This window comes from Hyla sarda, unplaced genomic scaffold (genome assembly GCF_029499605.1).
Source record: "Hyla sarda isolate aHylSar1 unplaced genomic scaffold, aHylSar1.hap1 scaffold_428, whole genome shotgun sequence".
Lineage (NCBI taxonomy): Eukaryota > Metazoa > Chordata > Amphibia > Anura > Hylidae > Hyla > Hyla sarda.
This window is the reverse complement of record NW_026610443.1, coordinates 184,335-204,934: the sequence shown is the minus strand read 5'-3', so window position 1 is coordinate 204,934 and position 20,600 is coordinate 184,335. Positions and strand designations below refer to the sequence as shown.

General features: G+C 43.4%; 12 pseudogenes; all 12 read left to right on the top strand.

The window, feature by feature from the left end:
* The first annotated feature begins 1,087 nt into the window (after positions 1 to 1,087).
* Positions 1,088 to 1,351, top strand: LOC130334060 (U2 spliceosomal RNA; annotated as a pseudogene).
* Positions 1,352 to 2,825: 1,474 nt separating this feature from the next.
* Positions 2,826 to 3,089, top strand: LOC130334059 (U2 spliceosomal RNA; annotated as a pseudogene).
* Positions 3,090 to 4,565: 1,476 nt separating this feature from the next.
* LOC130334058 (U2 spliceosomal RNA) lies at positions 4,566 to 4,829 on the top strand (annotated as a pseudogene).
* Positions 4,830 to 6,308: 1,479 nt separating this feature from the next.
* Positions 6,309 to 6,572, top strand: LOC130334057 (U2 spliceosomal RNA; annotated as a pseudogene).
* A 1,478-nt stretch (positions 6,573 to 8,050) lies between these two features.
* LOC130334054 (U2 spliceosomal RNA) lies at positions 8,051 to 8,314 on the top strand (annotated as a pseudogene).
* Positions 8,315 to 9,784: 1,470 nt separating this feature from the next.
* Positions 9,785 to 10,048, top strand: LOC130334053 (U2 spliceosomal RNA; annotated as a pseudogene).
* Positions 10,049 to 11,512: 1,464 nt separating this feature from the next.
* On the top strand, positions 11,513 to 11,776 carry LOC130334052 (U2 spliceosomal RNA; annotated as a pseudogene).
* Positions 11,777 to 13,255: 1,479 nt separating this feature from the next.
* On the top strand, positions 13,256 to 13,519 carry LOC130334051 (U2 spliceosomal RNA; annotated as a pseudogene).
* Positions 13,520 to 15,002: 1,483 nt separating this feature from the next.
* LOC130334050 (U2 spliceosomal RNA) lies at positions 15,003 to 15,266 on the top strand (annotated as a pseudogene).
* A 1,470-nt stretch (positions 15,267 to 16,736) lies between these two features.
* LOC130334048 (U2 spliceosomal RNA) lies at positions 16,737 to 17,000 on the top strand (annotated as a pseudogene).
* Positions 17,001 to 18,463: 1,463 nt separating this feature from the next.
* LOC130334047 (U2 spliceosomal RNA) lies at positions 18,464 to 18,727 on the top strand (annotated as a pseudogene).
* A 1,489-nt stretch (positions 18,728 to 20,216) lies between these two features.
* LOC130334046 (U2 spliceosomal RNA) lies at positions 20,217 to 20,480 on the top strand (annotated as a pseudogene).
* Positions 20,481 to 20,600: the final 120 nt, after the last annotated feature.

Genomic DNA, 20,600 nt, shown 5'->3' with positions numbered 1-20,600 from the left:
TGAGGCATTTGTTTTTAGAAACTGCTGCTCACAACCAATGTTGCAATGGAGTGTCTCCATCTGCTGGTGGTATTGGAAAGGCATTAGTGCTATGACAGGGTCTGAAGAAGAAGAAGAAGAAGAAGAAGAAGAAGACGGAAAAAAATATATATAAAAAGAAAAAGAGAGAGAGAGAGAGAGACTGACTTAGTGAGCGAGTGAGTGAGAGAGTGAGAGTGAGTGAGAGTGAATGAGTGAGTGAGTGATTGAGTGAGTGAGTGAGTGAGTGAGAACAAATGAGTTAAAGCAAGTGAGTGAGAGAGATCGAATGAATGAAAGTCTGAATGACAGAAAGAAAAAAGGATGAAGAAAGAAGCATGAAGAAAAAAAAATGTATATGGAGTTGCTGACATGAGTGCAATCTACAAAGCCGTTGAGGCTGATCCTCATGGGAGGATTATTGCACCAGGACCCTTAGCACTTTTAAAATGCCATTCAATGCCACGGGCTAGATGTAAACTGCAGATGACCATGTTGTGGTAGTTACCATGGATACCCAAGTGATGTGTGAGCTAACACATAGGCCCAACAGATTCCAAGAAGGCCAGAATCACCAGCGGCACCACCATCGATTGTCAGGTCACCCGGATTCAGCAAATACCAGAGTCCAAAATGATGCAGGTTTATACTGTTAATTTTCAGTTTATCGTTACAGTTGGTGTTATTCCATGTCGGAAGGGACGCAGCTACAGCCAGTGGGGTAACTAGAGACAGGCAGGCAGCTATGTGCAACAAAGGTAGGCGTGTTGTTTTCATATGCAGATCTGAAATATTGTCTTATATGCAAGAGGAGGAGTGATGGGGGTTCAGGCAAAAGCCAGGCTATGGATTGCATTGCTAAATGCTCCATCAGAGTGCAATGGTCGCCTGTCCTTTTTTTAAGTGATGATGTGGGTTTAGCCTGTGCTGTATGTATGTATGGGTGGCTGACTGCCACCCACCCAGAAAGTGTATGGGAGGCTGGTTGGCTGCCAGCCTTCCTTCCATTCCTATGAGTAATGTGAGTGCTCATGAAGGGGACATGGTTGGGTCCACCCCTTTCCCGGTTATCCCCTCTAGGCCTTTTGGCTTAGATCAAGTGTAAAAAAAGAAAGGATCTTGCGACAGATCGCATCCTGAGGCACGTTTTTTTTTGTGTGAATACTTGCACTTGGGTGACTTGTGAGCACATACTGATACATACGTTCCCTATCTGGGGACCATAAATTAAATGGATTTTTGAGAAAGGGAGCTGATTTGGAAGCTTGCTTCTGTCGCCCTATGCATTGACCCGATGTGGCAGTATCTTCGGGTAGTGAACAGTGCACCACCCCATTCCAGTGTTAAACAAGAAAGATTCTCATTTAATCCTCCGTGGGTGAGAATTTGAGTTTGAGAATTGGAGACCAAAATGATGAGTTGCACTGACTGGTTTATGAACGTCTATTCATTTAGCGTTTTAATGACCATGTTTGCACACTGATTGGTGTAAAAAAATTAAATAAAACTAAATAATAATAATCTAGCACACCTGTGCAGGTTTGACATGACATGACAGGTAGCTGTCTTGTGGGTGGTGCTGAATCCTGTTAAATGACATGAGGGTCTCATGCCTATACACAAGGGTGTGTCATTGCTGTTGCTTGACCATGCATTGGTTTCTGTGGTCAGTGAATGATAAAAACAAAATTTACCATCCATTGATGGATGGGAAATCCGCCATGAGGCATTTGTTTTTAGAAACTGCTGCTCACAACCAATGTTGCAATGGAGTGTCTCCATCTGCTGGTGGTATTGGAAAGGCATTAGTGCTATGACAGGGTCTGAAGAAGAAGAAGAAGAAGAAGAAGACGGAAAAAAATATATATAAAAAGAAAAAGAGAGAGAGAGAGAGAGACTGACTTAGTGAGCGAGTGAGTGAGAGAGTGAGAGTGAGTGAGAGTGAATGAGTGAGTGAGTGATTGAGTGAGTGAGTGAGTGAGTGAGTGAGAACAAATGAGTTAAAGCAAGTGAGTGAGAGAGATCGAATGAATGAAAGTCTGAATGACAGAAAGAAAAAAGGATGAAGAAAGAAGCATGAAGAAAAAAAAATGTATATGGAGTTGCTGACATGAGTGCAATCTACAAAGCCGTTGAGGCTGATCCTCATGGGAGGATTATTGCACCAGGACCCTTAGCACTTTTAAAATGCCATTCAATGCCACGGGCTAGATGTAAACTGCAGATGACCATGTTGTGGTAGTTACCATGGATACCCAAGTGATGTGTGAGCTAACACATAGGCCCAACAGATTCCAAGAAGGCCAGAATCACCAGCGGCACCACCATCGATTGTCAGGTCACCCGGATTCAGCAAATACCAGAGTCCAAAATGATGCAGGTTTATACTGTTAATTTTCAGTTTATCGTTACAGTTGGTGTTATTCCATGTCGGAAGGGACGCAGCTACAGCCAGTGGGGTAACTAGAGACAGGCAGGCAGCTATGTGCAACAAAGGTAGGCGTGTTGTTTTCATATGCAGATCTGAAATATTGTCTTATATGCAAGAGGAGGAGTGATGGGGGTTCAGGCAAAAGCCAGGCTATGGATTGCATTGCTAAATGCTCCATCAGAGTGCAATGGTCGCCTGTCCTTTTTTTAAGTGATGATGTGGGTTTAGCCTGTGCTGTATGTATGTATGGGTGGCTGACTGCCACCCACCCAGAAAGTGTATGGGAGGCTGGTTGGCTGCCAGCCTTCCTTCCATTCCTATGAGTAATGTGAGTGCTCATGAAGGGGACATGGTTGGGTCCACCCCTTTCCCGGTTATCCCCTCTAGGCCTTTTGGCTTAGATCAAGTGTAAAAAAAGAAAGGATCTTGCGACAGATCGCATCCTGAGGCACGTTTTTTTTTGTGTGAATACTTGCACTTGGGTGACTTGTGAGCACATACTGATACATACGTTCCCTATCTGGGGACCATAAATTAAATGGATTTTTGAGAAAGGGAGCTGATTTGGAAGCTTGCTTCTGTCGCCCTATGCATTGACCCGATGTGGCAGTATCTTCGGGTAGTGAACAGTGCACCACCCCATTCCAGTGTTAAACAAGAAAGATTCTCATTTAATCCTCCGTGGGTGAGAATTTGAGTTTGAGAATTGGAGACCAAAATGATGAGTTGCACTGACTGGTTTATGAACGTCTATTCATTTAGCGTTTTAATGACCATGTTTGCACACTGATTGGTGTAAAAAAATAAAATAAAACTAAATAATAATAATCTAGCACACCTGTGCAGGTTTGACATGACATGACAGGTAGCTGTCTTGTGGGTGGTGCTGAATCCTGTTAAATGACATGAGGGTCTCATGCCTATACACAAGGGTGTGTCATTGCTGTTGCTTGACCATGCATTGGTTTCTGTGGTCAGTGAATGATAAAAACAAAATTTACCATCCATTGATGGATGGGAAATCCGCCATGAGGCATTTGTTTTTAGAAACTGCTGCTCACAACCAATGTTGCAATGGAGTGTCTCCATCTGCTGGTGGTATTGGAAAGGCATTAGTGCTATGACAGGGTCTGAAGAAGAAGAAGAAGAAGAAGAAGAAGAAGAAGACGGAAAAAAATATATATAAAAAGAAAAAGAGAGAGAGAGAGAGAGACTGACTTAGTGAGCGAGTGAGTGAGAGAGTGAGAGTGAGTGAGAGTGAATGAGTGAGTGAGTGATGATTGAGTGAGTGAGTGAGTGAGAACAAATGAGTTAAAGCAAGTGAGTGAGAGAGATCGAATGAATGAAAGTCTGAATGACAGAAAGAAAAAAGGATGAAGAAAGAAGCATGAAGAAAAAAAAATGTATATGGAGTTTGACATGAGTGCAATCTACAAAGCCGTTGAGGCTGATCCTCATGGGAGGATTATTGCACCAGGACCCTTAGCACTTTTAAAATGCCATTCAATGCCACGGGCTAGATGTAAACTGCAGATGACCATGTTGTGGTAGTTACCATGGATACCCAAGTGATGTGTGAGCTAACACATAGGCCCAACAGATTCCAAGAAGGCCAGAATCACCAGCGGCACCACCATCGATTGTCAGGTCACCCGGATTCAGCAAATACCAGAGTCCAAAATGATGCAGGTTTATACTGTTAATTTTCAGTTTATCGTTACAGTTGGTGTTATTCCATGTCGGAAGGGACGCAGCTACAGCCAGTGGGGTAACTAGAGACAGGCAGGCAGCTATGTGCAACAAAGGTAGGCGTGTTGTTTTCATATGCAGATCTGAAATATTGTCTTATATGCAAGAGGAGGAGTGATGGGGGTTCAGGCAAAAGCCAGGCTATGGATTGCATTGCTAAATGCTCCATCAGAGTGCAATGGTCGCCTGTCCTTTTTTTAAGTGATGATGTGGGTTTAGCCTGTGCTGTATGTATGTATGGGTGGCTGACTGCCACCCACCCAGAAAGTGTATGGGAGGCTGGTTGGCTGCCAGCCTTCCTTCCATTCCTATGAGTAATGTGAGTGCTCATGAAGGGGACATGGTTGGGTCCACCCCTTTCCCGGTTATCCCCTCTAGGCCTTTTGGCTTAGATCAAGTGTAAAAAAAGAAAGGATCTTGCGACAGATCGCATCCTGAGGCACGTTTTTTTTTGTGTGAATACTTGCACTTGGGTGACTTGTGAGCACATACTGATACATACGTTCCCTATCTGGGGACCATAAATTAAATGGATTTTTGAGAAAGGGAGCTGATTTGGAAGCTTGCTTCTGTCGCCCTATGCATTGACCCGATGTGGCAGTATCTTCGGGTAGTGAACAGTGCACCACCCCATTCCAGTGTTAAACAAGAAAGATTCTCATTTAATCCTCCGTGGGTGAGAATTTGAGTTTGAGAATTGGAGACCAAAATGATGAGTTGCACTGACTGGTTTATGAACGTCTATTCATTTAGCGTTTTAATGACCATGTTTGCACACTGATTGGTGTAAAAAAATAAAATAAAACTAAATAATAATAATCTAGCACACCTGTGCAGGTTTGACATGACATGACAGGTAGCTGTCTTGTGGGTGGTGCTGAATCCTGTTAAATGACATGAGGGTCTCATGCCTATACACAAGGGTGTGTCATTGCTGTTGCTTGACCATGCATTGGTTTCTGTGGTCAGTGAATGATAAAAACAAAATTTACCATCCATTGATGGATGGGAAATCCGCCATGAGGCATTTGTTTTTAGAAACTGCTGCTCACAACCAATGTTGCAATGGAGTGTCTCCATCTGCTGGTGGTATTGGAAAGGCATTAGTGCTATGACAGGGTCTGAAGAAGAAGAAGAAGAAGAAGAAGAAGAAGAAGACGGAAAAAAATATATATAAAAAGAAAAAGAGAGAGAGGGAGAGAGACTGACTTAGTGAGCGAGTGAGTGAGAGAGTGAGAGTGAGTGAGAGTGAATGAGTGAGTGAGTGATTGAGTGAGTGAGTGAGTGAGTGAGAACAAATGAGTTAAAGCAAGTGAGTGAGAGAGATCGAATGAATGAAAGTCTGAATGACAGAAAGAAAAAAGGATGAAGAAAGAAGCATGAAGAAAAAAAAATGTATATGGAGTTGCTGACATGAGTGCAATCTACAAAGCCGTTGAGGCTGATCCTCATGGGAGGATTATTGCACCAGGACCCTTAGCACTTTTAAAATGCCATTCAATGCCACGGGCTAGATGTAAACTGCAGATGACCATGTTGTGGTAGTTACCATGGATACCCAAGTGATGTGTGAGCTAACACATAGGCCCAACAGATTCCAAGAAGGCCAGAATCACCAGCGGCACCACCATCGATTGTCAGGTCACCCGGATTCAGCAAATACCAGAGTCCAAAATGATGCAGGTTTATACTGTTAATTTTCAGTTTATCGTTACAGTTGGTGTTATTCCATGTCGGAAGGGACGCAGCTACAGCCAGTGGGGTAACTAGAGACAGGCAGGCAGCTATGTGCAACAAAGGTAGGCGTGTTGTTTTCATATGCAGATCTGAAATATTGTCTTATATGCAAGAGGAGGAGTGATGGGGGTTCAGGCAAAAGCCAGGCTATGGATTGCATTGCTAAATGCTCCATCAGAGTGCAATGGTCGCCTGTCCTTTTTTTAAGTGATGATGTGGGTTTAGCCTGTGCTGTATGTATGTATGGGTGGCTGACTGCCACCCACCCAGAAAGTGTATGGGAGGCTGGTTGGCTGCCAGCCTTCCTTCCATTCCTATGAGTAATGTGAGTGCTCATGAAGGGGACATGGTTGGGTCCACCCCTTTCCCGGTTATCCCCTCTAGGCCTTTTGGCTTAGATCAAGTGTAAAAAAAGAAAGGATCTTGCGACAGATCGCATCCTGAGGCACGTTTTTTTTTGTGTGAATACTTGCACTTGGGTGACTTGTGAGCACATACTGATACATACGTTCCCTATCTGGGGACCATAAATTAAATGGATTTTTGAGAAAGGGAGCTGATTTGGAAGCTTGCTTCTGTCGCCCTATGCATTGACCCGATGTGGCAGTATCTTCGGGTAGTGAACAGTGCACCACCCCATTCCAGTGTTAAACAAGAAAGATTCTCATTTAATCCTCCGTGGGTGAGAATTTGAGTTTGAGAATTGGAGACCAAAATGATGAGTTGCACTGACTGGTTTATGAACGTCTATTCATTTAGCGTTTTAATGACCATGTTTGCACACTGATTGGTGTAAAAAAATAAAATAAAACTAAATAATAATAATCTAGCACACCTGTGCAGGTTTGACATGACATGACAGGTAGCTGTCTTGTGGGTGGTGCTGAATCCTGTTAAATGACATGAGGGTCTCATGCCTATACACAAGGGTGTGTCATTGCTGTTGCTTGACCATGCATTGGTTTCTGTGGTCAGTGAATGATAAAAACAAAATTTACCATCCATTGATGGATGGGAAATCCGCCATGAGGCATTTGTTTTTAGAAACTGCTGCTCACAACCAATGTTGCAATGGAGTGTCTCCATCTGCTGGTGGTATTGGAAAGGCATTAGTGCTATGACAGGGTCTGAAGAAGAAGAAGAAGAAGAAGAAGAAGAAGAAGAAGACGGAAAAAAATATATATAAAAAGAAAAAGAGAGAGAGAGAGAGAGACTGACTTAGTGAGCGAGTGAGTGAGAGAGTGAGAGTGAGTGAGAGTGAATGAGTGAGTGAGTGATTGAGTGAGTGAGTGAGTGAGAACAAATGAGTTAAAGCAAGTGAGTGAGAGAGATCGAATGAATGAAAGTCTGAATGACAGAAAGAAAAAAGGATGAAGAAAGAAGCATGAAGAAAAAAAAATGTATATGGAGTTGCTGACATGAGTGCAATCTACAAAGCCGTTGAGGCTGATCCTCATGGGAGGATTATTGCACCAGGACCCTTAGCACTTTTAAAATGCCATTCAATGCCACGGGCTAGATGTAAACTGCAGATGACCATGTTGTGGTAGTTACCATGGATACCCAAGTGATGTGTGAGCTAACACATAGGCCCAACAGATTCCAAGAAGGCCAGAATCACCAGCGGCACCACCATCGATTGTCAGGTCACCCGGATTCAGCAAATACCAGAGTCCAAAATGATGCAGGTTTATACTGTTAATTTTCAGTTTATCGTTACAGTTGGTGTTATTCCATGTCGGAAGGGACGCAGCTACAGCCAGTGGGGTAACTAGAGACAGGCAGGCAGCTATGTGCAACAAAGGTAGGCGTGTTGTTTTCATATGCAGATCTGAAATATTGTCTTATATGCAAGAGGAGGAGTGATGGGGGTTCAGGCAAAAGCCAGGCTATGGATTGCATTGCTAAATGCTCCATCAGAGTGCAATGGTCGCCTGTCCTTTTTTTAAGTGATGATGTGGGTTTAGCCTGTGCTGTATGTATGTATGGGTGGCTGACTGCCACCCACCCAGAAAGTGTATGGGAGGCTGGTTGGCTGCCAGCCTTCCTTCCATTCCTATGAGTAATGTGAGTGCTCATGAAGGGGACATGGTTGGGTCCACCCCTTTCCCGGTTATCCCCTCTAGGCCTTTTGGCTTAGATCAAGTGTAAAAAAAGAAAGGATCTTGCGACAGATCGCATCCTGAGGCACGTTTTTTTTTGTGTGAATACTTGCACTTGGGTGACTTGTGAGCACATACTGATACATACGTTCCCTATCTGGGGACCATAAATTAAATGGATTTTTGAGAAAGGGAGCTGATTTGGAAGCTTGCTTCTGTCGCCCTATGCATTGACCCGATGTGGCAGTATCTTCGGGTAGTGAACAGTGCACCACCCCATTCCAGTGTTAAACAAGAAAGATTCTCATTTAATCCTCCGTGGGTGAGAATTTGAGTTTGAGAATTGGAGACCAAAATGATGAGTTGCACTGACTGGTTTATGAACGTCTATTCATTTAGCGTTTTAATGACCATGTTTGCACACTGATTGGTGTAAAAAAATAAAATAAAACTAAATAATAATAATCTAGCACACCTGTGCAGGTTTGACATGACATGACAGGTAGCTGTCTTGTGGGTGGTGCTGAATCCTGTTAAATGACATGAGGGTCTCATGCCTATACACAAGGGTGTGTCATTGCTGTTGCTTGACCATGCATTGGTTTCTGTGGTCAGTGAATGATAAAAACAAAATTTACCATCCATTGATGGATGGGAAATCCGCCATGAGGCATTTGTTTTTAGAAACTGCTGCTCACAACCAATGTTGCAATGGAGTGTCTCCATCTGCTGGTGGTATTGGAAAGGCATTAGTGCTATGACAGGGTCTGAAGAAGAAGAAGAAGAAGAAGAAGAAGCGGAAAAAAATATATATAAAAAGAAAAAGAGAGAGAGAGAGAGACTGACTTAGTGAGCGAGTGAGTGAGAGAGTGAGAGTGAGTGAGAGTGAATGAGTGAGTGAGTGATTGAGTGAGTGAGTGAGTGAGTGAGAACAAATGAGTTAAAGCAAGTGAGTGAGAGAGATCGAATGAATGAAAGTCTGAATGACAGAAAGAAAAAAGGATGAAGAAAGAAGCATGAAGAAAAAAAAATGTATATAGAGTTGCTGACATGAGTGCAATCTACAAAGCCGTTGAGGCTGATCCTCATGGGAGGATTATTGCACCAGGACCCTTAGCACTTTTAAAATGCCATTCAATGCCACGGGCTAGATGTAAACTGCAGATGACCATGTTGTGGTAGTTACCATGGATACCCAAGTGATGTGTGAGCTAACACATAGGCCCAACAGATTCCAAGAAGGCCAGAATCACCAGCGGCACCACCATCGATTGTCAGGTCACCCGGATTCAGCAAATACCAGAGTCCAAAATGATGCAGGTTTATACTGTTAATTTTCAGTTTATCGTTACAGTTGGTGTTATTCCATGTCGGAAGGGACGCAGCTACAGCCAGTGGGGTAACTAGAGACAGGCAGGCAGCTATGTGCAACAAAGGTAGGCGTGTTGTTTTCATATGCAGATCTGAAATATTGTCTTATATGCAAGAGGAGGAGTGATGGGGGTTCAGGCAAAAGCCAGGCTATGGATTGCATTGCTAAATGCTCCATCAGAGTGCAATGGTCGCCTGTCCTTTTTTTAAGTGATGATGTGGGTTTAGCCTGTGCTGTATGTATGTATGGGTGGCTGACTGCCACCCACCCAGAAAGTGTATGGGAGGCTGGTTGGCTGCCAGCCTTCCTTCCATTCCTATGAGTAATGTGAGTGCTCATGAAGGGGACATGGTTGGGTCCACCCCTTTCCCGGTTATCCCCTCTAGGCCTTTTGGCTTAGATCAAGTGTAAAAAAAGAAAGGATCTTGCGACAGATCGCATCCTGAGGCACGTTTTTTTTTGTGTGAATACTTGCACTTGGGTGACTTGTGAGCACATACTGATACATACGTTCCCTATCTGGGGACCATAAATTAAATGGATTTTTGAGAAAGGGAGCTGATTTGGAAGCTTGCTTCTGTCGCCCTATGCATTGACCCGATGTGGCAGTATCTTCGGGTAGTGAACAGTGCACCACCCCATTCCAGTGTTAAACAAGAAAGATTCTCATTTAATCCTCCGTGGGTGAGAATTTGAGTTTGAGAATTGGAGACCAAAATGATGAGTTGCACTGACTGGTTTATGAACGTCTATTCATTTAGCGTTTTAATGACCATGTTTGCACACTGATTGGTGTAAAAAAATAAAATAAAACTAAATAATAATAATCTAGCACACCTGTGCAGGTTTGACATGACATGACAGGTAGCTGTCTTGTGGGTGGTGCTGAATCCTGTTAAATGACATGAGGGTCTCATGCCTATACACAAGGGTGTGTCATTGCTGTTGCTTGACCATGCATTGGTTTCTGTGGTCAGTGAATGATAAAAACAAAATTTACCATCCATTGATGGATGGGAAATCCGCCATGAGGCATTTGTTTTTAGAAACTGCTGCTCACAACCAATGTTGCAATGGAGTGTCTCCATCTGCTGGTGGTATTGGAAAGGCATTAGTGCTATGACAGGGTCTGAAGAAGAAGAAGAAGAAGACGGAAAAAAATATATATAAAAAGAAAAAGAGAGAGAGAGAGAGAGACTGACTTAGTGAGCGAGTGAGTGAGAGAGTGAGAGTGAGTGAGAGTGAATGAGTGAGTGAGTGATTGAGTGAGTGAGTGAGTGAGTGAGAACAAATGAGTTAAAGCAAGTGAGTGAGAGAGATCGAATGAATGAAAGTCTGAATGACAGAAAGAAAAAAGGATGAAGAAAGAAGCATGAAGAAAAAAAAATGTATATGGAGTTGCTGACATGAGTGCAATCTACAAAGCCGTTGAGGCTGATCCTCATGGGAGGATTATTGCACCAGGACCCTTAGCACTTTTAAAATGCCATTCAATGCCACGGGCTAGATGTAAACTGCAGATGACCATGTTGTGGTAGTTACCATGGATACCCAAGTGATGTGTGAGCTAACACATAGGCCCAACAGATTCCAAGAAGGCCAGAATCACCAGCGGCACCACCATCGATTGTCAGGTCACCCGGATTCAGCAAATACCAGAGTCCAAAATGATGCAGGTTTATACTGTTAATTTTCAGTTTATCGTTACAGTTGGTGTTATTCCATGTCGGAAGGGACGCAGCTACAGCCAGTGGGGTAACTAGAGACAGGCAGGCAGCTATGTGCAACAAAGGTAGGCGTGTTGTTTTCATATGCAGATCTGAAATATTGTCTTATATGCAAGAGGAGGAGTGATGGGGGTTCAGGCAAAAGCCAGGCTATGGATTGCATTGCTAAATGCTCCATCAGAGTGCAATGGTCGCCTGTCCTTTTTTTAAGTGATGATGTGGGTTTAGCCTGTGCTGTATGTATGTATGGGTGGCTGACTGCCACCCACCCAGAAAGTGTATGGGAGGCTGGTTGGCTGCCAGCCTTCCTTCCATTCCTATGAGTAATGTGAGTGCTCATGAAGGGGACATGGTTGGGTCCACCCCTTTCCCGGTTATCCCCTCTAGGCCTTTTGGCTTAGATCAAGTGTAAAAAAAGAAAGGATCTTGCGACAGATCGCATCCTGAGGCACGTTTTTTTTTGTGTGAATACTTGCACTTGGGTGACTTGTGAGCACATACTGATACATACGTTCCCTATCTGGGGACCATAAATTAAATGGATTTTTGAGAAAGGGAGCTGATTTGGAAGCTTGCTTCTGTCGCCCTATGCATTGACCCGATGTGGCAGTATCTTCGGGTAGTGAACAGTGCACCACCCCATTCCAGTGTTAAACAAGAAAGATTCTCATTTAATCCTCCGTGGGTGAGAATTTGAGTTTGAGAATTGGAGACCAAAATGATGAGTTGCACTGACTGGTTTATGAACGTCTATTCATTTAGCGTTTTAATGACCATGTTTGCACACTGATTGGTGTAAAAAAATAAAATAAAACTAAATAATAATAATCTAGCACACCTGTGCAGGTTTGACATGACATGACAGGTAGCTGTCTTGTGGGTGGTGCTGAATCCTGTTAAATGACATGAGGGTCTCATGCCTATACACAAGGGTGTGTCATTGCTGTTGCTTGACCATGCATTGGTTTCTGTGGTCAGTGAATGATAAAAACAAAATTTACCATCCATTGATGGATGGGAAATCCGCCATGAGGCATTTGTTTTTAGAAACTGCTGCTCACAACCAATGTTGCAATGGAGTGTCTCCATCTGCTGGTGGTATTGGAAAGGCATTAGTGCTATGACAGGGTCTGAAGAAGAAGAAGAAGAAGAAGAAGAAGAAGAAGACGGAAAAAAATATATATAAAAAGAAAAAGAGAGAGAGAGAGAGAGACTGACTTAGTGAGCGAGTGAGTGAGAGAGTGAGAGTGAGTGAGAGTGAATGAGTGAGTGAGTGAGTGAGTGAGTGAGTGAGTGAGTGAGAACAAATGAGTTAAAGCAAGTGAGTGAGAGAGATCGAATGAATGAAAGTCTGAATGACAGAAAGAAAAAAGGATGAAGAAAGAAGCATGAAGAAAAAAAAATGTATATGGAGTTGCTGACATGAGTGCAATCTACAAAGCCGTTGAGGCTGATCCTCATGGGAGGATTATTGCACCAGGACCCTTAGCACTTTTAAAATGCCATTCAATGCCACGGGCTAGATGTAAACTGCAGATGACCATGTTGTGGTAGTTACCATGGATACCCAAGTGATGTGTGAGCTAACACATAGGCCCAACAGATTCCAAGAAGGCCAGAATCACCAGCGGCACCACCATCGATTGTCAGGTCACCCGGATTCAGCAAATACCAGAGTCCAAAATGATGCAGGTTTATACTGTTAATTTTCAGTTTATCGTTACAGTTGGTGTTATTCCATGTCGGAAGGGACGCAGCTACAGCCAGTGGGGTAACTAGAGACAGGCAGGCAGCTATGTGCAACAAAGGTAGGCGTGTTGTTTTCATATGCAGATCTGAAATATTGTCTTATATGCAAGAGGAGGAGTGATGGGGGTTCAGGCAAAAGCCAGGCTATGGATTGCATTGCTAAATGCTCCATCAGAGTGCAATGGTCGCCTGTCCTTTTTTTAAGTGATGATGTGGGTTTAGCCTGTGCTGTATGTATGTATGGGTGGCTGACTGCCACCCACCCAGAAAGTGTATGGGAGGCTGGTTGGCTGCCAGCCTTCCTTCCATTCCTATGAGTAATGTGAGTGCTCATGAAGGGGACATGGTTGGGTCCACCCCTTTCCCGGTTATCCCCTCTAGGCCTTTTGGCTTAGATCAAGTGTAAAAAAAGAAAGGATCTTGCGACAGATCGCATCCTGAGGCACGTTTTTTTTTGTGTGAATACTTGCACTTGGGTGACTTGTGAGCACATACTGATACATACGTTCCCTATCTGGGGACCATAAATTAAATGGATTTTTGAGAAAGGGAGCTGATTTGGAAGCTTGCTTCTGTCGCCCTATGCATTGACCCGATGTGGCAGTATCTTCGGGTAGTGAACAGTGCACCACCCCATTCCAGTGTTAAACAAGAAAGATTCTCATTTAATCCTCCGTGGGTGAGAATTTGAGTTTGAGAATTGGAGACCAAAATGATGAGTTGCACTGACTGGTTTATGAACGTCTATTCATTTAGCGTTTTAATGACCATGTTTGCACACTGATTGGTGTAAAAAAATAAAATAAAACTAAATAATAATAATCTAGCACACCTGTGCAGGTTTGACATGACATGACAGGTAGCTGTCTTGTGGGTGGTGCTGAATCCTGTTAAATGACATGAGGGTCTCATGCCTATACACAAGGGTGTGTCATTGCTGTTGCTTGACCATGCATTGGTTTCTGTGGTCAGTGAATGATAAAAACAAAATTTACCATCCATTGATGGATGGGAAATCCGCCATGAGGCATTTGTTTTTAGAAACTGCTGCTCACAACCAATGTTGCAATGGAGTGTCTCCATCTGCTGGTGGTATTGGAAAGGCATTAGTGCTATGACAGGGTCTGAAGAAGAAGAAGAAGAAGAAGAAGAAGAAGAAGACGGAAAAAAATATATATAAAAAGAAAAAGAGAGAGAGAGAGAGAGACTGACTTAGTGAGCGAGTGAGTGAGAGAGTGAGAGTGAGTGAGAGTGAATGAGTGAGTGAGTGATTGAGTGAGTGAGTGAGTGAGTGAGTGAGAACAAATGAGTTAAAGCAAGTGAGTGAGAGAGATCGAATGAATGAAAGTCTGAATGACAGAAAGAAAAAAGGATGAAGAAAGAAGCATGAAGAAAAAAAAATGTATATGGAGTTGCTGACATGAGTGCAATCTACAAAGCCGTTGAGGCTGATCCTCATGGGAGGATTATTGCACCAGGACCCTTAGCACTTTTAAAATGCCATTCAATGCCACGGGCTAGATGTAAACTGCAGATGACCATGTTGTGGTAGTTACCATGGATACCCAAGTGATGTGTGAGCTAACACATAGGCCCAACAGATTCCAAGAAGGCCAGAATCACCAGCAGCACCACCATCGATTGTCAGGTCACCCGGATTCAGCAAATACCAGAGTCCAAAATGATGCAGGTTTATACTGTTAATTTTCAGTTTATCGTTACAGTTGGTGTTATTCCATGTCGGAAGGGACGCAGCTACAGCCAGTGGGGTAACTAGAGACAGGCAGGCAGCTATGTGCAACAAAGGTAGGCGTGTTGTTTTCATATGCAGATCTGAAATATTGTCTTATATGCAAGAGGAGGAGTGATGGGGGTTCAGGCAAAAGCCAGGCTATGGATTGCATTGCTAAATGCTCCATCAGAGTGCAATGGTCGCCTGTCCTTTTTTTAAGTGATGATGTGGGTTTAGCCTGTGCTGTATGTATGTATGGGTGGCTGACTGCCACCCACCCAGAAAGTGTATGGGAGGCTGGTTGGCTGCCAGCCTTCCTTCCATTCCTATGAGTAATGTGAGTGCTCATGAAGGGGACATGGTTGGGTCCACCCCTTTCCCGGTTATCCCCTCTAGGCCTTTTGGCTTAGATCAAGTGTAAAAAAAGAAAGGATCTTGCGACAGATCGCATCCTGAGGCACGTTTTTTTTTGTGTGAATACTTGCACTTGGGTGACTTGTGAGCACATACTGATACATACGTTCCCTATCTGGGGACCATAAATTAAATGGATTTTTGAGAAAGGGAGCTGATTTGGAAGCTTGCTTCTGTCGCCCTATGCATTGACCCGATGTGGCAGTATCTTCGGGTAGTGAACAGTGCACCACCCCATTCCAGTGTTAAACAAGAAAGATTCTCATTTAATCCTCCGTGGGTGAGAATTTGAGTTTGAGAATTGGAGACCAAAATGATGAGTTGCACTGACTGGTTTATGAACGTCTATTCATTTAGCGTTTTAATGACCATGTTTGCACACTGATTGGTGTAAAAAAATAAAATAAAACTAAATAAATAATAATAATCTAGCACACCTGTGCAGGTTTGACATGACATGACAGGTAGCTGTCTTGTGGGTGGTGCTGAATCCTGTTAAATGACATGAGGGTCTCATGCCTATACACAAGGGTGTGTCATTGCTGTTGCTTGACCATGCATTGGTTTCTGTGGTCAGTGAATGATAAAAACAAAATTTACCATCCATTGATGGATGGGAAATCCGCCATGAGGCATTTGTTTTTAGAAACTGCTGCTCACAACCAATGTTGCAATGGAGTGTCTCCATTTGCTGGTGGTATTGGAAAGGCATTAGTGCTATGACAGGGTCTGAAGAAGAAGAAGAAGAAGAAGAAGACGGAAAAAAATATATATAAAAAGAAAAAGAGAGAGAGAGAGACTGACTTAGTGAGCGAGTGAGTGAGAGAGTGAGAGTGAGTGAGAGTGAATGAGTGAGTGAGTGATTGAGTGAGTGAGTGAGTGAGTGAGAACAAATGAGTTAAAGCAAGTGAGTGAGAGAGATCGAATGAATGAAAGTCTGAATGACAGAAAGAAAAAAGGATGAAGAAAGAAGCATGAAGAAAAAAAAATGTATATGGAGTTGCTGACATGAGTGCAATCTACAAAGCCGTTGAGGCTGATCCTCATGGGAGGATTATTGCACCAGGACCCTTAGCACTTTTAAAATGCCATTCAATGCCACGGGCTAGATGTAAACTGCAGATGACCATGTTGTGGTAGTTACCATGGATACCCAAGTGATGTGTGAGCTAACACATAGGCCCAACAGATTCCAAGAAGGCCAGAATCACCAGCGGCACCACCATCGATTGTCAGGTCACCCGGATTCAGCAAATACCAGAGTCCAAAATGATGCAGGTTTATACTGTTAATTTTCAGTTTATCGTTACAGTTGGTGTTATTCCATGTCGGAAGGGACGCAGCTACAGCCAGTGGGGTAACTAGAGACAGGCAGGCAGCTATGTGCAACAAAGGTAGGCGTGTTGTTTTCATATGCAGATCTGAAATATTGTCTTATATGCAAGAGGAGGAGTGATGGGGGTTCAGGCAAAAGCCAGGCTATGGATTGCATTGCTAAATGCTCCATCAGAGTGCAATGGTCGCCTGTCCTTTTTTTAAGTGATGATGTGGGTTTAGCCTGTGCTGTATGTATGTATGGGTGGCTGACTGCCACCCACCCAGAAAGTGTATGGGAGGCTGGTTGGCTGCCAGCCTTCCTTCCATTCCTATGAGTAATGTGAGTGCTCATGAAGGGGACATGGTTGGGTCCACCCCTTTCCCGGTTATCCCCTCTAGGCCTTTTGGCTTAGATCAAGTGTAAAAAAAGAAAGGATCTTGCGACAGATCGCATCCTGAGGCACGTTTTTTTTTGTGTGAATACTTGCACTTGGGTGACTTGTGAGCACATACTGATACATACGTTCCCTATCTGGGGACCATAAATTAAATGGATTTTTGAGAAAGGGAGCTGATTTGGAAGCTTGCTTCTGTCGCCCTATGCATTGACCCGATGTGGCAGTATCTTCGGGTAGTGAACAGTGCACCACCCCATTCCAGTGTTAAACAAGAAAGATTCTCATTTAATCCTCCGTGGGTGAGAATTTGAGTTTGAGAATTGGAGACCAAAATGATGAGTTGCACTGACTGGTTTATGAACGTCTATTCATTTAGCGTTTTAATGACCATGTTTGCACACTGATTGGTGTAAAAAAATAAAATAAAACTAAATAATAATAATCTAGCACACCTGTGCAGGTTTGACATGACATGACAGGTAGCTGTCTTGTGGGTGGTGCTGAATCCTGTTAAATGACATGAGGGTCTCATGCCTATACACAAGGGTGTGTCATTGCTGTTGCTTGACCATGCATTGGTTTCTGTGGTCAGTGAATGATAAAAACAAAATTTACCATCCATTGATGGATGGGAAATCCGCCATGAGGCATTTGTTTTTAGAAACTGCTGCTCACAACCAATGTTGCAATGGAGTGTCTCCATCTGCTGGTGGTATTGGAAAGGCATTAGTGCTATGACAGGGTCTGAAGAAGAAGAAGAAGAAGAAGACGGAAAAAAATATATATAAAAAGAAAAAGAGAGAGAGAGAGAGAGACTGACTTAGTGAGCGAGTGAGTGAGAGAGTGAGAGTGAGTGAGAGTGAATGAGTGAGTGAGTGATTGAGTGAGTGAGTGAGTGAGAACAAATGAGTTAAAGCAAGTGAGTGAGAGAGATCGAATGAATGAAAGTCTGAATGACAGAAAGAAAAAAGGATGAAGAAAGAAGCATGAAGAAAAAAAAATGTATATGGAGTTGCTGACATGAGTGCAATCTACAAAGCCGTTGAGGCTGATCCTCATGGGAGGATTATTGCACCAGGACCCTTAGCACTTTTAAAATGCCATTCAATGCCACGGGCTAGATGTAAACTGCAGATGACCATGTTGTGGTAGTTACCATGGATACCCAAGTGATGTGTGAGCTAACACATAGGCCCAACAGATTCCAAGAAGGCCAGAATCACCAGCGGCACCACCATCGATTGTCAGGTCACCCGGATTCAGCAAATACCAGAGTCCAAAATGATGCAGGTTTATACTGTTAATTTTCAGTTTATCGTTACAGTTGGTGTTATTCCATGTCGGAAGGGACGCAGCTACAGCCAGTGGGGTAACTAGAGACAGGCAGGCAGCTATGTGCAACAAAGGTAGGCGTGTTGTTTTCATATGCAGATCTGAAATATTGTCTTATATGCAAGAGGAGGAGTGATGGGGGTTCAGGCAAAAGCCAGGCTATGGATTGCATTGCTAAATGCTCCATCAGAGTGCAATGGTCGCCTGTCCTTTTTTTAAGTGATGATGTGGGTTTAGCCTGTGCTGTATGTATGTATGGGTGGCTGACTGCCACCCACCCAGAAAGTGTATGGGAGGCTGGTTGGCTGCCAGCCTTCCTTCCATTCCTATGAGTAATGTGAGTGCTCATGAAGGGGACATGGTTGGGTCCACCCCTTTCCCGGTTATCCCCTCTAGGCCTTTTGGCTTAGATCAAGTGTAAAAAAAGAAAGGATCTTGCGACAGATCGCATCCTGAGGCACGTTTTTTTTTGTGTGAATACTTGCACTTGGGTGACTTGTGAGCACATACTGATACATACGTTCCCTATCTGGGGACCATAAATTAAATGGATTTTTGAGAAAGGGAGCTGATTTGGAAGCTTGCTTCTGTCGCCCTATGCATTGACCCGATGTGGCAGTATCTTCGGGTAGTGAACAGTGCACCACCCCATTCCAGTGTTAAACAAGAAAGATTCTCATTTAATCCTCCGTGGGTGAGAATTTGAGTTTGAGAATTGGAGACCAAAATGATGAGTTGCACTGACTGGTTTATGAACGTCTATTCATTTAGCGTTTTAATGACCATGTTTGCACACTGATTGGTGTAAAAAAATAAAATAAAACTAAATAATAATAATCTAGCACACCTGTGCAGGTTTGACATGACATGACAGGTAGCTGTCTTGTGGGTGGTGCTGAATCCTGTTAAATGACATGAGGGTCTCATGCCTATACACAAGGGTGTGTCATTGCTGTTGCTTGACCATGCATTGGTTTCTGTGGTCAGTGAATGATAAAAACAAAATTTACCATCCATTGATGGATGGGAAATCCGCCATGAGGCATTTGTTTTTAGAAACTGCTGCTCACAACCAATGTTGCAATGGAGTGTCTCCATCTGCTGGTGGTATTGGAAAGGCATTAGTGCTATGACAGGGTCTGAAGAAGAAGAAGAAGAAGAAGAAGAAGAAGAAGAAGAAGACGGAAAAAAATATATATAAAAAGAAAAAGAGAGAGAGAGAGAGAGACTGACTTAGTGAGCGAGTGAGTGAGAGAGTGAGAGTGAGTGAGAGTGAATGAGTGAGTGAGTGATTGAGTGAGTGAGTGAGTGAGTGAGTGAGAACAAATGAGTTAAAGCAAGTGAGTGAGAGAGATCGAATGAATGAAAGTCTGAATGACAGAAAGAAAAAAGGATGAAGAAAGAAGCATGAAGAAAAAAAAATGTATATGGAGTTGCTGACATGAGTGCAATCTACAAAGCCGTTGAGGCTGATCCTCATGGGAGGATTATTGCACCAGGACCCTTAGCACTTTTAAAATGCCATTCAATGCCACGGGCTAGATGTAAACTGCAGATGACCATGTTGTGGTAGTTACCATGGATACCCAAGTGATGTGTGAGCTAACACATAGGCCCAACAGATTCCAAGAAGGCCAGAATCACCAGCGGCACCACCATCGATTGTCAGGTCACCCGGATTCAGCAAATACCAGAGTCCAAAATGATGCAGGTTTATACTGTTAATTTTCAGTTTATCGTTACAGTTGGTGTTATTCCATGTCGGAAGGGACGCAGCTACAGCCAGTGGGGTAACTAGAGACAGGCAGGCAGCTATGTGCAACAAAGGTAGGCGTGTTGTTTTCATATGCAGATCTGAAATATTGTCTTATATGCAAGAGGAGGAGTGATGGGGGTTCAGGCAAAAGCCAGGCTATGGATTGCATTGCTAAATGCTCCATCAGAGTGCAATGGTCGCCTGTCCTTTTTTTAAGTGATGATGTGGGTTTAGCCTGTGCTGTATGTATGTATGGGTGGCTGACTGCCACCCACCCAGAAAGTGTATGGGAGGCTGGTTGGCTGCCAGCCTTCCTTCCATTCCTATGAGTAATGTGAGTGCTCATGAAGGGGACATGGTTGGGTCCACCCCTTTCCCGGTTATCCCCTCTAGGCCTTTTGGCTTAGATCAAGTGTAAAAAAAGAAAGGATCTTGCGACAGATCGCATCCTGAGGCACGTTTTTTTTTGTGTGAATACTTGCACTTGGGTGACTTGTGAGCACATACTGATACATACGTTCCCTATCTGGGGACCATAAATTAAATGGATTTTTGAGAAAGGGAGCTGATTTGGAAGCTTGCTTCTGTCGCCCTATGCATTGACCCGATGTGGCAGTATCTTCGGGTAGTGAACAGTGCACCACCCCATTCCAGTGTTAAACAAGAAAGATTCTCATTTAATCCTCCGTGGGTGAGAATTTGAGTTTGAGAATTGGAGACCAAAATGATGAGTTGCACTGACTGGTTTATGAACGTCTATTCATTT